Here is a 20,751-nt window from a genome sequence, read left to right on the forward strand (position 1 = left end):
TGTTCTCTCTATCGGGGTTGTTTTCCATAGCATTGACACTTCCTTCCATAGAGTACCACGTGTAATGAGCTTTAAGTATCCTTATAGACCTTGCCTCCTGGTTACCTGGTGGTCCTGAGGTTCACTGGAGTTTCACTTTGGATCCTCACTTTTAACACCAGATCTGGGCGGCACAGGCCAGGGACACCCATGGACAGCGCGCCCTCCCATTCCACACACGCACCAATGCCCAAAGTCAAAAATATAAAATTTTAGCAATTATTTAAAAACGCCGATACACTCATTGCCTGTTAACATAAATCTCTTTTATAAAAACAATTATTTTTAAAAAACAAAAGTATCAAAAAGAATTACTTTTTTTAACTTTGTTTACATTGTTCTGTGAATCTCTTTAATGCTTAGCTCAATAGAATACAGATAAGTTCTCACATCTGCTTCTGCATTCAATGTTGGAGAAGTTATACATTATGCAGTCTCTGGAAAAGTCCCCTGTACATGTGTATGAAAAAGACACATACCGTGTTTGAATTATTATGAAAGTAGTTTTGACCTTGAGGACTCTGAAAGGATCTCAGGAACCTTTGAGAACCAATAATATCACATCATTTTCTTTGTAATAATGTTTTTGAACATTCTCAATATTCCCTCTCAGCTTCCTCCTGGTGCCTGTGTTCACGCAGTCACAATTGTTAATGATTCTTCTTTCAAAATTCTTAGATTTGGCAACCCTGGAGACAGTAGATTTGACCTTTAGATGTCTTCCTCACTCTCACCTTTCCTCTTTCCTTGACAGCTGTTCTTTCCTTTTCACTCTTGGTGGCACAACCTTGGGGGTTTTCCATCCAGGCCGGTGCGTCTTCTCTCTCTCTGCCTCTGGGGCCTGACAGCTGCCAGGCTGTTCTTTATCTGACATCGTTCACAGTTTACTTCCTTCCCCAAAAGTCTTGGTTTTGACTAAAATGTATTAATTCTTGGTTATGTTTTATAAAGATATCAAAAACCTTTTCAACCAAAGTTTAAAAAAGAACTTGCAGGGTGGGGATGGGCATGTGTAAAGAATCTCAGGCATCTTCACTGATGAACTTCAGAAACTATGTCAGTTGATTTCTGATGCCAGCCAGGATTGAGTAATAGGCCCTAGAGTTACTTTCTCATAAGAAACAACTAAATTACTGGACAAAATATACAAAACCAGGGTTTTTAAGAACCGCACATCAGCTAAGGAAGGACAGTGATCCCTGAGATGCAGAAAACAAAGCCCTATGACTTCTCTGGCTTACTGATGTGAGGGAGTTTCCAGGCCATGGCACAGGGAAGGGTGACCCAGGCAGAGTCCAGTGAACTTCCTGACTTGATGAGACAGAGCTGAGAACCAAGGGAGATCAAGGAAGCTACAGTTCACAGGAAAGGAGAAAGCTATAGAGAGGAAGAGCTTCAAAGCTCTTCAGTTCAGAGGGTCCCACTCAAGAATTTGGCACACCAGTGCATGTGAGAAGACTACCCAAAGTCAGAAAAAGCACCTCCCTAAAACATTAGATGAAATAGTGGACAAGAGGAGGAATAATTCCTATTCTCACCAGCCAGACTAGAAAGTCTCATAAGTCACAGGCATTTGTTAGAGGACTCATAAGGGTCAAGCTTCAGAAGTGGGATAAAATGAGTCCTAGAGTGAATGGTGCTGTGGTCCTGTCTGCCGAGTCTTAAAGGTAAGATCCAAAAGAATCAAACTATTTTCAATAACTCAAATGCATCCCAAGACACAAAAATATTCAGCAGCTAACAAGTTAAAATCCACAATGTTTGGCATTCAACCAAAAAATTACCAGGTCTGCAAGTAAGGGTGATAATAATGGAGAGGAAAATGAGTTAAAACCAACCTAGAGATGTTAGAATTAGCAGACAAGGACATGGAAACAGTTGTTATAACTGTATTCCATAAACACAAAGAGGTAAGTAGAGAAGTAAAAGATGTGAAAATGCCTGTATCTAACTTCTAGAGATAGCAACTACAATTTCTGAGGTAAAAAAAAAAATGACTGGATGAGATTAATAGCAGAATAGATATTGCAGAAGAATAGATTAGTGAATCTAAAGACATAACAATAGAAACTATATAAAAAAAACACAGAGGAGGAAAAACTAACAAGTAGAGAACAGAGCATCATGAAACAGTGGGAAAATTTCAAGTCATGAAAACACACATGTAATTGAAGTCACTCAAGGGAAAAAGGGAGTGACAGAAAAAAATATTTGAAGAAATAATGGCGAGCGCTTTTCCAAGCTGAACTGAAAATTACAAACCCACATACCCAAGAAGTTCAGTGAACCTTAAGAAACTTGAGGACAAACACATCATTTCACCATAATTAAATTTCTTAAAATCAGCAATAAAGAAAAAATCTTAGAAGCCTGAGGAAAAAAATATGCCTACCAAGAAACAGCAGTGACACAGGTGATAGCAGATTCCTCACAGAAACAATGCAAGCTAGAAGAGTTTGGAGCATGATCTCTAACACACTAAAGGAAAAAACAAGTGTCAACCAAGAATTTTATACACAGTGAAAATATCTTTCAAAAACAAAGACACAATAAAACCATTTCAGATATATAAAAGCTGAATTCATCACCAACAGACCTGCACTACAAAAATGTTAGAGGAAATCCTTCAGACAGAAGGAAAAGGATACTAGATGGAGATCTGGATCTATCCAAAGGATAGAGCACTAGAAATGCCAAATTATTATTTAAATGTCTTTAAATGAAAATTATTTAAACAGAAGTAATAATGATGTAGTGTGAGGTTTATAGGATACGTAAAAGTAAAATGAATGACAAAATAGCACAAAGATGAGGCAAGGGAAAATGAAACTATACTACTGTAGGGTTCTTATATGTAGGGTGATACAGTATCATTTATAGGAACATTTTTAGCACTAAATACCTATTTAAAAAAGAAGAAAATTGTGAAATTGGTGACCATAGCCTCCACCTTAAGCAACTAGAAAAAGGAATAAATTACACACCAAACAAGCAAAAGACAAGACATAATAAAGATCAAAGCAGAAAGCAACTAAATAGAAAACAGAAATACAATCAAGAATATCAAGGACACCAAAGGGATGACACCTTTGAGAAAATCAATAAAATTGATAAACCTTTAGCTGGATTGATTGTGGATTAAAAAGAGAAGACAGAACAATCAATGGTAGGAACTAGATGATATCACTACACTATACTACAAATAGTAAAAGAATAATAAGAGAATACTAGGAACAAAATTACGCATAAAACATATACACTTAGATGAAATAGATTAATTATTTGAAGGACCCAAGCTACCAGCTTCATTCAAAAAGAAATAGATGACTTGACTAGCCCTCTATCTATTAAAGAAATGGAATTTGTAGTTAAAAGTCTTCCCACAAGGTGCGGTGGCTCACACCTGTAATCCTAGCACTTTGGAAGGCCAAGGTGGGTGGATCTTGAGGAGATCGAGACCATCCTGGCTAACACGGTGAAACCCAATCTCTACTAAAAATACAAAAAATTAGCTGGGCATGGTGGTGGGCACCTGTAGTCCCAGCTACTCGGGAGGCTGAGGCAGGAGAATGGTGTGAACCTGGGAAGCAGAGCTTGCAGTGAGCCGAGGTCACGCCACTGCACTCCAGCCTGGGCGAGAGACCAAGACTCTGTCTCAAAAAAAAAAAAAAAAAAAAAAAAAAAAAAAAAAAAAAATTCTTCCTGCAAGGCAAATTCCAGACCCAGACAACACATCTTGTGAATTCTACCAAACATTTAAGAACAACATAATAGTAATTCTACTCAAACTCTTCCAGAAAATTGAATAGGAATAAATGCTTTTCAACTCATGAGTTCTCCCCAACTCTGTGAGGCTAATGTTACCCAGCTATCAAAACCAAACAGGACATTACAAGAAAAGTACAGACCAGTATTCCTCATGAGCATAGATATAAAATTCTAACAAAATACTAGTAAATCAAATCCAACAGTATATAAAAAAGCTAATGCATCATGACCAGGTAGGTATTATCGCAAGAATGTAAGGTTGGCTTAGCATTGGAAAAATCCATAAATGTAATTCACTATAGTAATGAAACTAAAAAAAGAAAAACAATCATGTAATTGTCTCAACAGATGCAGAAAAAGCACTGGACAAAGTCCAAAATCTGTTCCTGGTGAAAACTCTCAGCAAACTAGTCATAGAAGGAAACTTCTTCAACCCAACAAGGGATGTGTACGAAAGGTCTACAGCTAACATCATGCTTAATGAAAGCTATCCTCCCAGGATCAGGAACAAGGCAAGAACGTCCACTTTCCCCACTTCTATTTAACATTGTGTTAAGGGATCTAGCTGGTGCAAAAAAAAAAAAGTCAATCTATGAAATAAAAGGTATCCAGATTAGAAAAGAAAAGAAATTCTATTTGTAGACAACATGGTAATCTATGTAGGAAACCCTATGGAAGCTACTAAAAATCTACTAGAACTAATAAGTGAGTTTTGTAGGTTATAAGATCAATATACAAAAATCAGTTGTATACTTATATGCTAGCAATGAGCATTCAGGAATTGAAATTTAAAAACAATAGCCTTCACAATAGCATCCAGTACTATGAAAAACAGGAATACATCTGGCCAAAGATATGCAAGATCTGTATGTGAAGTGGTGGTGATGGCAGAGACTATTCTGCCCCCAAGTCCACGATGTGCCTGACACTGTTCTTGTCGGTGTTCACTGCACCCTACCCTTCCTGGCTTAGGCTGCTCTCTCTGCAGTCTATTTCAGGGTCTTTCCAAATTACCAGCTTTTTCTGGGTCCTTCAAATACCTGCATCACTACTTTCTTTCTTTCTTCTTCTTCTTCTTTTTTTTTTTTTTTGAGACAGAATTTCGCTCTTGTTGCCCAGGCTAGAGTACAATGGCACAGATTTCGGCTCACTGCAACCTCCGCCTCCTGGGTTCAAGCGATTCTTCTGCCCTCCCGGGTAGCTGAGATTACGGGCATGAGCCACCATGCCCGGCTGGCATCACTACTTTCAAGAAGATAGCAGAGAAAACAGAAAAAGCAATCAATACTTTCTCAATCACCATGTTCTTCCTGAGGGTCTCTCCTTCTCTTGACACTGCAGAAGGAAGAAATTCTCATTCTAGTAAACTTGTGACTTTCTTCTTCATTTAAACTTTTACATGCTGGGACTCATTCTTCATGCGCTTAGGAAAACCTGGGTTCTGGGTGCATACCTACACCTCTTTTTCATGGGCATCTTCTAATTTAGAGACTGTTTCCCTGTGTCATTATTTTCATGCCCGGATTTAGCTGGGATATTGCTAGGTTATTTACAAGCACACAGTTAATATGTTAAAGGAACAGGGTAGGGGACTGTAACTCATTTTTTTTCCTTGTAGAATAAACAAAAAGGAATGACAACAATGTAGAATGTGGTAAGATTTTACAATTTGATTGGCTAATGTAATACTATTTAAAATCTGTTTTGTTTTAAATCAAAACGTAATAAACACTCTGTTACTGATTTTATGACCCCATGCCTGGGAACCACAGTGTTGCCTCTGCTGGATATCACTGTGGGGGCAGCACACAGTTAATATGTCAAAGGAACAGGGCAGAGGACCATAACTCATTTGTTTTTCTTGGAGAATAAACAAAAAGGAATGACAAAATGAGGAACATGGTAAGATTTTACAATTTTATTGGCTAATGTAATGCTATTAAAATCTGTTTTTTTTTTAATCAAAAGGTAATAAACACTCTTGTTGATTTGGGGCGATACCTACAATAAAAAATGCTTTACATTCTTTTTAGCTGACTGCCTCTGACATTCTGAGCATTGATCGAGTTGCCCATGAGTGTTTTGGGATAGGGGATGAAGAAATTCCTCACCCCTACAAAGTACATGCATTCCTGTCTCTGAAGATTTTACATTTATTTTTACTAGAAAAATTAGAATATTGGCACGAATCCTTGTATTTACAAAGTATTATGTTAATGAATATAACAATTATAATATTATTCAAACTGAGAACCTAATATCCAGAGGACATGTGAGAGCAAGTAGGATTTGATCAAGCAATGAAATACAAAATGAATGATCACCTGGTTGATCAAAAGGAAAGAGGAAGAGTGTGAAGAAGATTCTTGCTCGAGTATGGATTTAAAACGACCAGATTGTCCATTTTGGATGAAGACTGGCTTTCCAGAGAAGGACCTTTGTTCTAGAGTCCCTGAATTATCTAAACCTTAAGCAGTTATGTCCAATGAACATTTTGCAGTGAAGTAATGTCCTATATCTGTTCTGTCTAATATGATAGCCTTTAGCAATGTGTGGGTGTTGAGCTCTTGAAATGTGGCTAGTGCAACTGAGGGATTACATTTTAAAATTTCATTTAATTTAAAATAATTTAAATAGTCACATGTTTCCAGAGGCTACATGAATTGCATAGCACAGATCTAGAGGAAAAAAGGGGAATCCTGTAGCCACCTTCTGAGACCCCATGCCTAAGTCACACTCAGGGAACCTCTGCCCCAAATCTTTTCCAGTTCTGGGTCCTAAGACTTTCATGCCATTACTGGGGAATTCAGATGATAGGCTTCTATTATTCTCTCTCTCAGGAGGACTCAAGATCCAGTGGCTTTGGCCTCTGAGGACAAACAAGCTTATATTCTAGATGGTATGCTGAGCTCATCAGCAGGTCTAACCATCCCAGAGTAGGAACAACTCAGCACTGCCATCCAGGCTCTTAAGATAGTAATTTATTCATCATAGTGCAAGAAGCAAAGAAGGAATCAGTGGTCCCATCACCTCTTCTCCCAACCCCTGGGGCCAAGGCAGGGAACTTTTCTAGCTCCCATTCTCCCTCAGGGCAGTCATGGACAACAGTATTTTTTTTTTTTTTTTTTTTTTTTTTTTTGAGTTGGAGTCTCACTCTGTCGCCCAGGCTAGAGTGCAGTGGCGCGATCTTGGCTCACTGCAACCTTTGCCTCCCGGGTTCAAGCGATTCTCCTGCTCCAGCCTCCCAAGTAGGTGGGATTACAGGCGTGCACCACCATGCCCAGCTAATTTTTTGTATCTTTAGTAGAGACGGGGTTTCACCATGTTGGCCAGGCTGGTTTCGAACTCCTGACCTCGTGATCCAGCCCCCTCGGCCTCCCAAAGTGCTGGGATTACATGTGTGAGCCACTGTGCCCAGCTGGATAACAGTAATTCTTGATGGAAAGTCATTCACCTATTGCTGAGCTGTTGCCAAGTTGTTTGTTCTGAAGAAATATAAGAGGAATGGTTGGATGTGAATGTAATATTTGGACATTAGGGAAATGATTAAATAAATATGGCACTCCTGCATCTGACCAGACTTTTATTCTTCCTTTGCTGATAGTGGCCTGCTGTTCACTCTTCCAAGTGTCTTTACTAGTGGAGACTTACTTCTCATGGGCTGTGTTAGTAGTTCTTAGAAAATCTTTGAATAACAACACTAGAAACAAAATCATTCTAGTTAGCATCTCCTTGAAAGTACATAGTTATAGCTAATTCTTTTACTCAAAATAGTATATTCAAAACTAAACCTATTTGACCATCTCATAGTTCTCAGTTTTTATTTGTTTGCTGGTCATAATAATAATAATCTTAAGGAAGCCCTTCGTAATTGGACATTGCTCAGAGGTGATGCTGGAGAAGGGAGGATAGGTGTTATTTTAATTCTGAGACACCTTGCATGCTAGACTGAAGTTATACAGTACAAGATAAGCTATGGAGAACTATGACAGTTATTGTTTTGATTGTCTATTATTGTGCTACAATCTACCCTGAAACTCGATGACTCAAAACAACAGTGTATTATTCTCTCTCATGATTTTGTGGGTTGATAAGGCTTAGCTAGGTGGTTCTCATTTTGGGGCCTGTCATGCAGATGTAGCCAGCCAGCCACTAACTGGAGTTGACTGGCCTAACATCCAAGATGGTGCACCCCATGGCTGGAATGTACTGTGGCTGACTGTTGGGGCTGTGGATTGGAGCACCTGTACATGGTCTACATGTGGCTCAAGCTTCCTAACACTATGGTGGTCTCGGGACAGTCATGGTCTTTACCTGGCAGCTCAGGGTATCAAGACTGAGTGTTCTAAGAGGCCCAGGAAGAACCTGAAAGGCTTTTTATGATTGAGGTCAGAAATCCCAAAAAGTCAATTCCACCACATTCTATTGGTTGAAATTGTTTGAACAAGTCACTAAGCCAGTCCAGACTCAAGAGGAGGAAAATTAGACTTTATCTCTAAATTAGATGAGGAGCAAAGAATTTGCAGTTATCTCTAGTTTACTACATTGATCTTATTAAAAGGAAGCCACCTAGAGAAAATACATTGACAGTTATATTCAGAAAGATTAAAAGGTTGAAAGACTCCAACATGAAAATCTAGATTTTTGGAAATTGATTGTGTAAAAGGAAAAGTGACAAAACTTAGAGATCAGTTACAAAAAATTGCAGAAAACCAAAGATTGGTGGGACTGTGTGGAATTACAAGGGAAAGAGTATTAAATTTAAGAATAAGTTTAAAAAGGGTTGTATTCTTGTCACATGTCTGGCATATGATGAAGCACAGAGGTTAGAATAGCCACTTCTTGGATGATGGGAAGGGCTGCCTCTTGGGTGGCCATGGACAGTTCATTTCCTGGTGCTTCAAATTCTATGTGTTAAAGCAATCAGAAGCCAGTGGCATGAGAGACAGAGGCCACCAATCTGGTTCTGTTAGGTGCAATAGTACTTGGATGTCGTCAAGTCTATTGGCCTCTGGAACTTACTGTGCTATATCTGTTAACATGAGAAAAACCAGGTGCCAGAAGCCTCTTTCAGTCATTTGCCTTCATTGAGCAAGATTCAAGCTGCAATTAGAGCAAACAGTTGGCTGGTCTGCCTGTCACTTATGTCTTATCTTCCTTCTCTTATTAAAGAGGTTAAGAAATGGTTTATTGCCTGTGACCGCCTTATGAAATATGTCACACTTTCTCATCAGCTCTTATTTCCTGTTCACATGTGGCTTTCTGGTTGGTAAAGGTCTTATTAAATCAGAGGAATTTGAATGGAAAGATGATCATAGTAGCCCACCACCAATTGCCTAGGGAAAGGGAGAGTGTTCAGTAGATTGAAACTGAGAAGTTGTAGTGAGAAAGAGTAAAGCGAAATGTAGATAAGAAAATAGTTACTTGAAAGTCAGCAGATGGAAAATGTATGAGAGGTGGGAAAACAAACCTAGGCTGTAGAAGGAAGTCCATCTAGGACAGTGGTTTCCAATCTGTGTTGTGGTTCTGTGAGAGATTACCGGCAGTGCCATAAATAACAAAAATATGTGTAGCAAATTAAGAATCACAGAGGCCCTCTGTGCAAAAATGTAATTTTCTTTATTTCTTTACAATTGAAGTCAACTTGACTTAGGAATTCTCATTTCCACCTGATGGTAGAAAAAGATCTCGCTAATTTAGAGTTGTTTTGTCTCCACTGGTTCAAGACTCAGTCTCTCTGGGAGTAGGAACACAATCTCTTCAGAATTCTTTCCTTCCAAACCCTGCATTTGTTTTTTCTGAAGGATCAATGGAGTTCTTTGCGGGTGGTGGGGCTGAAGTGGACAGAGCTGAAGAATGGTTGTCCTGGTGTCCCAGGAGGGGTTCTGGTCCGTGAGTTATCCTCCGTTCTTGAAAACTTCAGCTAGGACCATGCTTGTCCCATCAGACTAAGTCCAAGGGCTCTTTGGTCTTCTTAGCTTCTTCACTGCCCCCTTTGAGTGTCTGGGGACTCTCAGCTGCTTTACCTGAACACTCTGGGATGCACTGGACTTTTCTCGAGGCAGCCTGTCCCGAGGCCCAGGCATATCTGCTGCCAGGCCTGCTCTTTGGCTCAGGCCATGTTGGACACAGGGCTTTGCTATGACCCTGGTGAAGTCCAGAACTAGGCCTGGGAAACCAAGTGGCATTCCTCTCTTCCAGTCTTCTCCATCAACCTCTTCCCTCAGGAGGAGTCCAGGTGATGCAGTCCGGATATTTGTCCCTGACTAAATCTCACGTTAAAACGTAATCCCGAATGTTGGAGGTTGGGGCTGGTGGGAGTTGGTTGGATCATGGGGGTAGATCCCTCACGAATGGCTTGGGCCATCCCTTTGGTGATAAGCGAGCTTTTGCTTTGAGTTCACATGAGATCTGGTCATTTAGAAGTGAGTGGCACCTCCCACACCTCTCTCTCACTTCCTCCTGCTCTGGCCATGTGACGTACCTGCACCTCCTTCACCTTCTGTCATGATGTTAGTTTCCTGAGGCCTCCTCAGAAGCCCAGCAGATGCCAGTGCCATGCTTCCTGTATAGCCTGCAGAACCATGAGAGAATTAAACCTCTTTTCTTATAAATTACTCGGTTTCAGGTTTTTTTGTTTGTTTGTTTTAACAGCAACGTAGGAATGGCCTAATACACCAGGATTTCTCTTGTTAGGTGGTGCTGAAGAGTGGAAGCTTTGAGTCACCCCTCAGAGACCTTTCAGGGTCTAGTAAACAGCAGCCTCCTCCCTCTGCTTCTCCCCTTCCCACCTGCTGATCAAGTCCTTGGAGTGGGAACAAAAACAAATAGCTTGACATTATCACACATTCTTCTGTACTCCATGGTTTATGATGTAAACGTTATGGTCTAAGTTGTCCAATACTTTGGCTTTGGAGGTTCAATGAAGAAAAGCATAAAATACTTCTTCTTTCAAGCCTAGCCTTAATGTTTATAATGGACAGTCTTTCAAAATGTCCTGCCACATGTGCCATAGGAGATGTTTTATTTTTCAGGCATTGGATTATGTTGTGTCGGTCAATATGATTTTGTTTCATGTGCATTATCAGAGACTCTTCCCAAAGAGGGTCCTGGGATCTGATCAGCTAGACCAGTGGAGGAGAAACTGAAAACCAATGGGGGGACAGGGTCTCAGTCAAGTCTCCTGAATGATAAGCATTTCAGAGGTGGGAGAGAGACACCCCGGAAGGTGTCCAGAGGCTAAGAATGCTATTTCTGTGTCTTGTAAGTTTTTGTCCAAGAGGTGGACCATTGGATTGCGTCACTAGTATACAATGTCAGTGTAAGCGGTAGGCTTTGCAGTGAAGCATGTTGATGTGCTCTCAGAGCATTTTTGTGGTGCTGAGATAGGAATACAGGGATTATAGTCTCCACCTTATGGGAACCTCCTATCCAGGGGATGGAGTGAGGCAGGCAGGCACACCAATTATCCAAGGAAAGGAAATAAAGGGAAGGAGAGAGTCAGTGAAAGTGGTCAGGACAACTGAGTGAGGGAGAAAGTGACTTCAAGTCCCAGATAGAACAGTGGTTATCAGGTGAGAAAGAGGAGGTCTTCCAATTCCATTTCTGTGTTGCGCGGGTGTTTGAGAGTCCCACCGGGGTCTAGAGGCCTGCATGTCTAACAGGACACCGGGCAGGAGTGGCTGAAAGGGGACAACACTTACAAAAGAGAAAAATTATAGATTTTATTTCTACATGGTTGCCCAAATCAATTTCACTTCCTACTTGTCAACTGCTTAAAACCCTTTGCTATGTAAATGGAAAGACGAATTTGTGTTCACCATCATAGTGCTTCTGGGCTGGTTCCACAGCATCCAGCCAGGCCCACCTGCTGTAGCTTTCAGAACTGCCATTTGAACCTGTGGTTAAAGCGGCCTTCAGTTGGAGGATTCACAGTAATGGCATCACTGTGGGAGCTTAGAGGAACAACTGCTTGCAACCCTAGCTGCGCACTGGAATCACCTGGGAGCTTTACCAACACTGCCTTTGGGCCTCAGCCCCAGAGACTCTGATGTAACTGATCTGAATACAGGAGTGTCATGTCCTTCTGTGATTCTGAGTGGAGTCAAGGCTGTGAGACCCTCTGCTGTGTAAAGGAATATTGAGAGCTGGGATTGTTAAGGAATTCTCATCATGCTACGTCACTGGCCTCTGATGAAAGCCTGCTTTCTCAAGAAAAAGGAACTATAAAAGCTTCTGGAACCAGATTGTTTAAGAATGAGAAATTGTCATCATGCCAGGTTGTAAGACAGCTTTTAGGGCAGATGAGCTTCTTTCTGCTGCTCATTCCTTCATCTTTTCCTCCAGCCTGGAGTTGTTCCGGGACAGCTGAGGCTCAGGTTACCTCAATTCTTGAGTTTTTAAAGGGGCATATCCAGGGGTGGGTTAGGCGAGCAAGAGCCTGCCCAGTCTGAAAGGGATGCAGGAAGGGGCGGTGTGTACTAGAAGGAAGGAAGCTATCATCATTTATTAAAAGTCTTCTTGGAGGATGGCCCATGAAGACCTCTAAACAAGCTGGAGGGGCCAGTCACTTGCTGAAGACTAGCGAAGTGGAGGGGAAAAGCCTGAGGGAGCTGCAGACTTGACCACAGCGCCCTCCCCTCCCCTCCCTGCAAGGAACCCAAGGTGTGATCCTGCCAGGCGTTCGCTGCATGACCTTGGCCATCCTTCCATTCCCCTGGGTGTGAATTCTCATTGACAAAGTGAGCTGGTGGGCATAAATGGGTTTGAAGTTTAAAATTTTAAAAACCCTGTCTGCCCCCAAGTGTGGTATCAAGATTTTATGGTATGACACTTAAATTGCTTTTTTCATCCGGGCGCGTAACAGCAACAATGAAACCAGCAGATGACGCGTGAGTAGTATCCACTCTGGGCCTGGCACTATTTTATATATATTAGCTCATTTTTCTTTTACTGTTCTCAACTACTCCGGAGATGAGATGAGTGCTGTTATGATCCCTTTTCACAGAAGAGGAAACGGAGGTATAAAGAAATTAATGCACAAAGCCAGTCGGAGAGAGCCCGGGGCCAGGTACCAAGCTCCAGAGGTCGCTCTGGCGAGCGTTTGCTTCGGGATCTGATGCCCTGCAGTCGCCAACTCAATTCGCGGGTCGCCGCCAGGCTCCATGGGGGTAGTAGAGCCAGGTCGTGGTGGCTAGGTGAGTTGTCTCAACTAACTCTAGTGGAGCCGCCGCAGCCCTGGAGGAGCCGGGCTGCGACTCGGGAGCGCGCGGCAGCTCTCCAAAGTTTTGGAGCCGGCGGGACCCCTGCGGGCTGCCTGAGGCAGGGCGGCGTCCGGAGGGGTCTGTCCAGCTGCCCCTACTCCTCCGGGTGGCGAGCTGGGGACACCCGGCCAGCTCGCTCGCCGCCAGCGGACTGGCCTAGCCGAGCCGTCTCCGCCCGCTCCCCGCCCCCGCAGCGGCGGGGCTGGAGCCAGAGCCGCGCCCGGCAGTTCCCGGCCGCGAGGGCGGGCGCAGCTACTGCCCGCCGCCCGGAGCCGACTCGGAGCGCGCGGCGCCGGCCGGGAGGAGCCGGAGGGCGGCCGGGCCGGGCAGTGGGGGCGCCGGCCTGCCCCGCGCGCCCCAGGGAGCGGCAGGAATGTGACAGTCGCGCGCCCGCGCTGCGAAGCACTCCTCGCTCGGCTCTTAAGGCTCTCGCCCCTCCGAGCTGAGCCGGGTTCCGCCGGGGGCTGGGATCCCATCACCCTCCAAGGCCGCCCGTCCAGGTACGAGGAAGCTGGAGCATCCGGGGACTAGGTAGGGGTGAGACGGACCCGGCCTTGACACCTAGGAGTGCCCCGCTCTGCAGGGCGCCGTGAGCGTCCTCCGTGAGTGGTACTTGGCTGTCAGAGTGTGTTGTGTAAGAAGGGATGGCAGTGAGGTCTGCTTGTGCTTCCTGTGTGGAGCAGGAGTTAACGTTGTTCAGGTCGTTGGAAGGAACTTGCAGATTGTTCTGGAGGTGGGTTCTAGTAGATGTGTGACTTCCCGTGTAAATGGCTGTCAGGTTTTCTTATCTGGCTACGTTCTACAGGTTCGGGAGGGTCCCTCTTAGAGGTTAGGCTCAGGACCGTCAGTCTCCTTAACAAGGTAAGGGCTGAGGCCTTAACCGTACTGGGGAGGGTAACTTGTTGCGCCTCCAGATAAAGAATGGTGCTAGGGAATGTAGCTACAAGCAAGTAGGCACTGAGAAGACACTCATTATTTACCACAGGCATGCCCAGCACTTTACAGTTTATAAGACTCTTTACAGCGACTGGTCTTTTATCCTCCCTACAGTCTTGTGAGGAGGGTGCTGTCATCACCTTTGTTTTTCAGAGGAGGAAGCAGAAGCTTAGGTGACTAACTTGTTGGAGGATGATGTCTTGAAGGAGGGTAAGACCTCTGCATCCAAGCTCCTCTGTCTTCCCTCCCACTCGTCCCTGCCTGCCAGGGCTTTCTCCTCTGCACTGCCAGGAGGAAGGAAGGCCGCTGGGAAGCCATGCAGATGCTGGCTCCAGGGTGGGGTGGCTGTCCACTGCGCTATCTTTGGGGCAGGGTATCTCCTCAGATGGGCACATTCCTGTGATTTAGCTCTGCATTCTAGGAACTGAAGCAAGGGACACCATGAACTTGGGCTCCTGATACCAAGGAGCAAGGGTCCACTTGTCACAGGAATGTGATGGATGTCTCAGTCACTGCGGTTTGGTGCCAGGCTTCTGGAAATGGAATGTGTGAAACAGAATTCCATGACTATTGATGATCTGAGGAAAGCCAGAGGTGGCATGGGGACGTTCACTGTCCTTTTTGCCATTCAGTTTACCAAGCGGCTATTGGCGTTGTTTTCTTTCTCAATCCCTTCTAATTTATTGTGTGATATCTCACTTGATATTTCATTTAATATTCTGTATTCATATCCGACGTTAACGTTTATGCTAGACAGAAAGGTAGAACCTTTGGGAATGGGGTTTGCTGGGGCAGGGATGTGGAACTCTGATTTATTTTCAGTCTCTGGCTAGCTGCCAAGCTGCTGTGTGTGACACTTCTCCTGCACCCGTCCGCCCTCATGTGGCCTCCATTGCTGTTCAGGAAAGGGTATTTGATCTGAATTCTTACATGACCTTGGCAGGCCCAGAGCAGCACCCCCGCCCCCCTCGTTTCTAATAGTCCCTGCTTGTATGTCATAATGTGACATCAAGTTTTTTTTTGTTTTTTTTTTTTAATGGTTCTGAAACCTGTGACATGTTTTGAGTCAACCTCTCACCATTGGTGAAACACTGCTTAATATTAGATTCACTAATTTATTAAAGATTTATTAACTATCTACTATGTGCCAGGCACTGTGGTGAGTGGTGGGGAGACAGCAGTGAGTACAACAAAGGAAAACCTCTGTCCCCTCATGGATGTGAGTCTTCTTGGTAAGACATAGGATGTCAGCAGTCTCTCTTCAAAAGGGGGGTCTTTGAAATTTGCCCCTTTGTACAAGGCTGTGGATGCACTGGCTGCCTAGAGGACACCACTCAGCAGCTCCAGTGGAGAGGACCAGGAGATGATGGGCATAGATGCAGCTCTGCCGTTCCTTAGAGAATTGCAGGGCTGCTATTCTCCAAGTTCATGGTGTCCCTTGCCTCAGTTCCTAGGATGTGGAGCTCTAGGATGTGGAGCTACACTCTGTGGCTTGGCCATGCACAGGGACCAGGGCGGATGGAAATCCTGTGGCCGGGATGCATCAGTGCGAGTTGAGTGTCCACCTGCCAGCTGGGACATTACAGAAAAGACATCTCAGTAATAAGAGAGGCAAAGCTGGACAATTGTGGTGCAACTACCACAGCATAGTGGGTGGAGAAGTGCAGAGATCCTCATATTCTTATGCTACATAATGGATATGCTAGGTACTTGCCATTTGAAAAGAAGTTGTCAGGGGCACCTGTGGTTCACCTGCCATGGCACAGCTCCAGGATGCTGCCCATCTGTTGCTGTGAGTGGGTGCTTGGTTTGCATTTTCATCTCCTTGAGGTTGTGAGGTGGGCTGGTGGCACAAGACGAGGATCAGAACTGTCAGCAGCCTCTTTTTCCTCTGGTTGTCTGCTGTGTTTCCAGGAAATGCTGCCGGAGCCTCCTGGCCATGTCTAGCGCAGGGAGCACGTGGAAAGCCCTGGTACCGAGTTATCTTACCAAGTACTGAAAGGGGCTGGAGCTCTTTGAGGCCCCAGTCACCTGCATATTGGATTGTGTGCTGTCTCCTCTTCGTGCACATCCAGGAGCTCACACATAGTGGTGGCCTGATGGAGACACCTATCACTTCCCAAGAGGACTCATGCTCACGAGAGGACAGGGGTCCCATAAATTAAAAGTAGGGGAAAAGGAAAACAAGAGTGGAGATGGAGTGGAGCCTGAAATGAGGCTTGACGTGTGCAGTGTAAACCTGGATGACCTAGATGCTGGTAAAGTTACCCAAGTAGGGCCGTGAATGTGGAGGGAAGCCTGGGTCTTAGCTCTGCCTGCACCTTAGCACTGCCTGAAGCACTCAGGGAAATGCCAGGACTGGATGCAGAGCAAACAAACTAGCATCTCTGGGGGCGTGCTGGGCAGGGGTGTTTTCCAAGCCCCCCAGGTAGTTCTAACGCATAGCCAAGGTTGACAACATAAATGCTTTTTCCTGTAAGCAATGGGAAAGAGGAAACCGTGCAGGGCACAGCTAGCAGTGTCTTCAAGATGAAAGCAAAGTGCTCAGGAGCAAAAGCATTCTTGGCACAAAGAGAAGTGGGAACTTTCTTTTAAAGATCCCTGAAAAAGAGGTGAGAATAGTGAGTTTTCGGTGGTCTCTTGAAATGACCCTCCCTGTAAGTGCAGTTCGGTAATCATGGTTTAGCGAGCTGTGGACAGGAAGAGTCTAGCCATGCGGATCTCTGCACATTTGGCATCCCAAACATGAGAACTCATAGATCCCTGAAAATACAGCCAATGACTGATGACCAAGAGTTAAATGAAAAGTTAGATGGTGTCACTTCCCATCAGTGGGTCTCACTTCATTAAAACCCAGCACCCCCCTTAATGCAAATATTTTAAAACACCCCTTTTATAATTTTGAAACAATATAATAAAACTTATCTACATCATAACTTTAAAAAATCAATGTAATGCTTAGATGTTAAGGAGAAATAAAAGCAATTTGTATTAAAATGATGCATTTCAGTGTGCAGACGCTTGAGCTAAGCTGAACTACAACCTAGTGAGGTGAGCCGGTGCTTTCTGTAGACTGCAGGACAGCTGGCATGGGGTGGGTACAGGTGAGTCTCAGTGGCCATCCAAATGCCACTGAAGGATGAGTGACTCTTGGTCAAGGTCTCGATGGTAGCCAAAGGCCATTCTTCTCTCAATTTTCACAGTGATTGCATTCCTGAAAAATTTAGTGTGTATAAACTTGTGCCAACAATGTATGTATTTTATATAAATGTGGAAGGGAGTTGGGGGGCTAGTTTCAAACACTGTAAATATGTTTCCATCAGTAGGAACGTCTGTGAGACCCCTGGAGGTCATGCAGGACAAGTCTTTACTGAGCAGAACTGCCTGTGTTGTTCCAGATGTCAAGCTTCGATGGCCTCCAATGCTAAATGCATCCTGATCACCCAGGGTCCCCTTCCCCACAGGTTCCGAAATGTTCCCTCAAGGGTCATACCCACCCCAGTGAGAACCATTGCTTTCCCTGCATTGCTGGGTAGTGAGTGATTAAAGTGCCATTGCAGGCGTGGGTGCTGAGATAGCAGGGCACCGGACATGTCTAAGTCAGCCATCAGGAATGCACTTCCGTTACTTGCTATAGGATCGTAGAGGTCAAATTAGAAATCAGAAATGTTGGTGCTTTGTACGTGGGGGCGAACGGCCACAAGGGAACTTTGAGGGGTAGCAGGTCTACATCCTGATGAAGTATTCCTGGTACACTCAGTTGTGGCAATTTATGGAACTGTTCACTTAAGTTTTGTGTGTTTCACCATGTGCAATATGGTGAAAAATATTTACCCCAATAAAAAAATTATAGAAGTGAAAACAATGTAACACTTCTTGTAGCGAAGACTTAGTCCTCTAAAACTGTCTGTGGATCCCAATCTGAGAAACAGCTGTTCTTGCCTGACTGGGAGGCAGTGCTCCAGGGAGAAAGGTCTCTGGTTCTGAGTCAACTTTTTGACAAGTCCAGTGCAACAGTGGCCTTGGCATCGTAGCCCCTGGTGGCTGGAGAGGAGGTGTGTTGGAGGTACAGGGGAGGCTGGGAAACCCAAGGCAGGGCATTTAGAAAGGGGACAAGGGACAGGAGACGAGGCCCATCCCTGTGTCTGGCTTCTGGTTCTGTTGTCCAGGAGCCCTAGGAGGTTTGTAGGGGTGAGGTGGAAAAGTCAGACTTCAACCTAGAACCTAGTGGTCAAGAGGCTTGGGGTAGGTCCATCCCCATCTGTGGCATCTGGTGACAGTGATCCTGTCTCACTGTGTCTCATTGCCCCTTTTGCCCTTAAAATCCACATGCCTTAGTTGAAACCACCAATCTTGTGGCTTTTCGCCTTGTATTAGCTGAATAATTGAGATTTCGTAGCAACACCTGAAACCTCTTGGGAAATTTTTACTTTGTCTTCATATCCTTGTGCATCCTCAATGAAAAATAAAACTTTCCTTCTCCCATTTATATGGGTAAATAAGCCATTGATAACTATGAGCGAGGCTTTAGAATTCCTCTAGTGATAGGAATGTTGCCAGGCTTGGTGTTTCCTGGGCTTTCTGAGAGGGTGAGTGAGCTTCTGTTTCCCTGCCGTGGGAGTGTTTGCTCATAGTTTGGTAGAGCTGTTTCTCTGGGGGAAAAGCAGAGGTGACCACATCGAACACACAGTTGGGTTTTTGGGTTGTGTGCATGTGATAGCGTGAGGGTGACTAATTTCCACAGTGTGGAAACCATTGTGTCACGTTTGGAACGTAACACAGTGGTCCCCAGCACGCTCTGTGGTTACTTCCACACTTTCCTGCTCTAGCTTGGGTATGGAAGTTCCTGGGTGGGCTCTGTGATCATTAGGGGTAGGTTACTTTACCCCTATTGGTTACTCTAATTAGAGGTGTGAGTGTGTGGGGCCCTGATGCTTCCATTTCTCATCAGAATTGCATAGAGATTATTATGAACATTTACTTAGGACAGTGCCTCTCGGATTTTACCTCCCAGGGATTCCTTCTGGGAAATAAAAAGCAAAGGCTCAACCTAGCCCTCCAAAGCAGCTCACTGTAAGTGATGCCTCTTTGAAGCCTCATGTTTTATCTTAGATCGTGGAGATTTTTCTTTCTGCTTCATAATATAGCCATGTTTGCTCTAATAGAAAAATAACTCCCCTGAGAAAATCTATGGGTGAAATTAGTAACCCAGGGAGATAGACTTCAGGCTCTCCGGCTGTCTGTAGCTTCTCCCTGGGAATTTGTGGATTCTAAACCAGGGCTTGGGTAAGTATGGATGTCTAAATCAACAATGAACATATTGGTCCCCAACAGAAGCCCCCCTTCCAGGAAATACTGTCTTTTCCATAAGTGTGTGGTTCTATGGCTTTGTAAGTTCCTTTAATCTTCTCTTTCAAACTGACATTTTTGTTTTTAACAATGATGGGGACTTTTTAAGGACTGTCTGAATTCTTATAACAAAGGAATAACACAGGAGGTCAAGGCTGCAGTGAGCTGTCATCACACCACTGCACTCCAGCCTGGGCAACAGAGCAAGACCCTGTCTCAAAAAACAAACAAACAAACAAAGGGTAACAGGAGAACATCATAATTATGGGCTTGGTTTCAGTACTGTAACACATTCCCCGTACAAGTTTCCACCGATTTTCAGTAGAACACATGGGCTCTGACATTTGATGAGCTAACGAACCTGCTTTAGCTCTTGTTTTTTCAGGACTCATCCATGGCCACTTCTCAGTTACGGCAAATAAGTTGGAGCCTAATTTTCTGAGTATTTCTCCATTACATCAGATCTACACATATGCACATATTGGTTAATATTAGGGATGAGAGGCTGTATTAAATGATGCTGTAAATGCATTTACTCATCACTGCATGGGAAGGTAGAAGAGTGTGTTGCTATCAGGTGGACATGTAGAAAGTGCAGTGAGGATTTTCTTGTAAATCTCAGATTTGGGGCTTGGCTATGTCAGGTCCCTGGAAGAAGGAGGAGTCACCTACTGCTGTCTCTTCTCTCCTCTTGGGCCTCTGTAGAGGTTTGGCCCTGTGCCTTGGAGGGCTCTGCTCTTGCAGCTTGGACAGACACATCCCTCAGCATGGCAAGAAGTGTGGAAGGTCAAGAGGATGTGCCCACTTGGCCTAATCCTAATCCACCAGCACCCCTGTTCTTAATCATGTCCCTCATGTACCTGGGACCCCTGAATTCCCTCCCCAAACACCCTGGGCCCTAATTCCAGGGCCTGTGTGGTCATTCCCATGGACTCTACTGCCTGGTTCATAGACTGGCCAGGGCTGTACAGAGCGGGATAGACACAGGTAGACTTTGGCGTGTACATGCTCAGGGCCCCTCCCAATAGGAAAGGCTGGAGACAGAGGAATGGAGATTAACGTAGCTCGACACAGCAGGAGCCGCGCGGTGGGACTGCTGTGTGCAGGTCTCATGGTGAGGACAGCACAGCCTGTGTTTGGACAGACATGGAATGCCAGGTGCCAGTATGAGCTTCCCCCAGCTCTGGGCACCTCTGCTGCCGCTGTTCCCAGAAGTGGACCTTCAGGAGATTCTGATCGGGGGTGCCTCTGCTGTGTGCCATCTTGCCTGTGCCGAGCTTCTATCCTAGAAGGCAGGGCTCACAATGTGGGGGAATTCCTCAGAATAAGAATGGAATTCCTCAACATTGTGGGAAATTCCTCAAGAAAAAGAAGCTGTTTAATAAATGCACTGTGG

General features: G+C 44.4%; 1 protein-coding gene across 8 annotated transcripts in view; it reads left to right on the top strand.

The window, feature by feature from the left end:
- The window catches only part of IL1R1 (interleukin 1 receptor type 1), a 74,246-nt gene that overhangs the window by 25,753 nt on the left and 27,742 nt on the right, over positions 1-20,751 (top strand). The window contains exon 1 of one of the 8 annotated variants that reach the window (XM_050754847.1): positions 6,966-12,471. The exons of 2 other annotated variants lie outside the window; for them this stretch is intronic. The gene's annotated coding sequence lies outside the window, so the exon portion shown is untranslated. 5 more of the 8 variants (XM_050754849.1, XM_050754846.1, XM_050754844.1 and 2 more) reach the window with 5 other exon arrangements.

This window comes from Macaca thibetana, chromosome 13 (genome assembly GCF_024542745.1).
Source record: "Macaca thibetana thibetana isolate TM-01 chromosome 13, ASM2454274v1, whole genome shotgun sequence".
NCBI lineage: Eukaryota > Metazoa > Chordata > Mammalia > Primates > Cercopithecidae > Macaca > Macaca thibetana.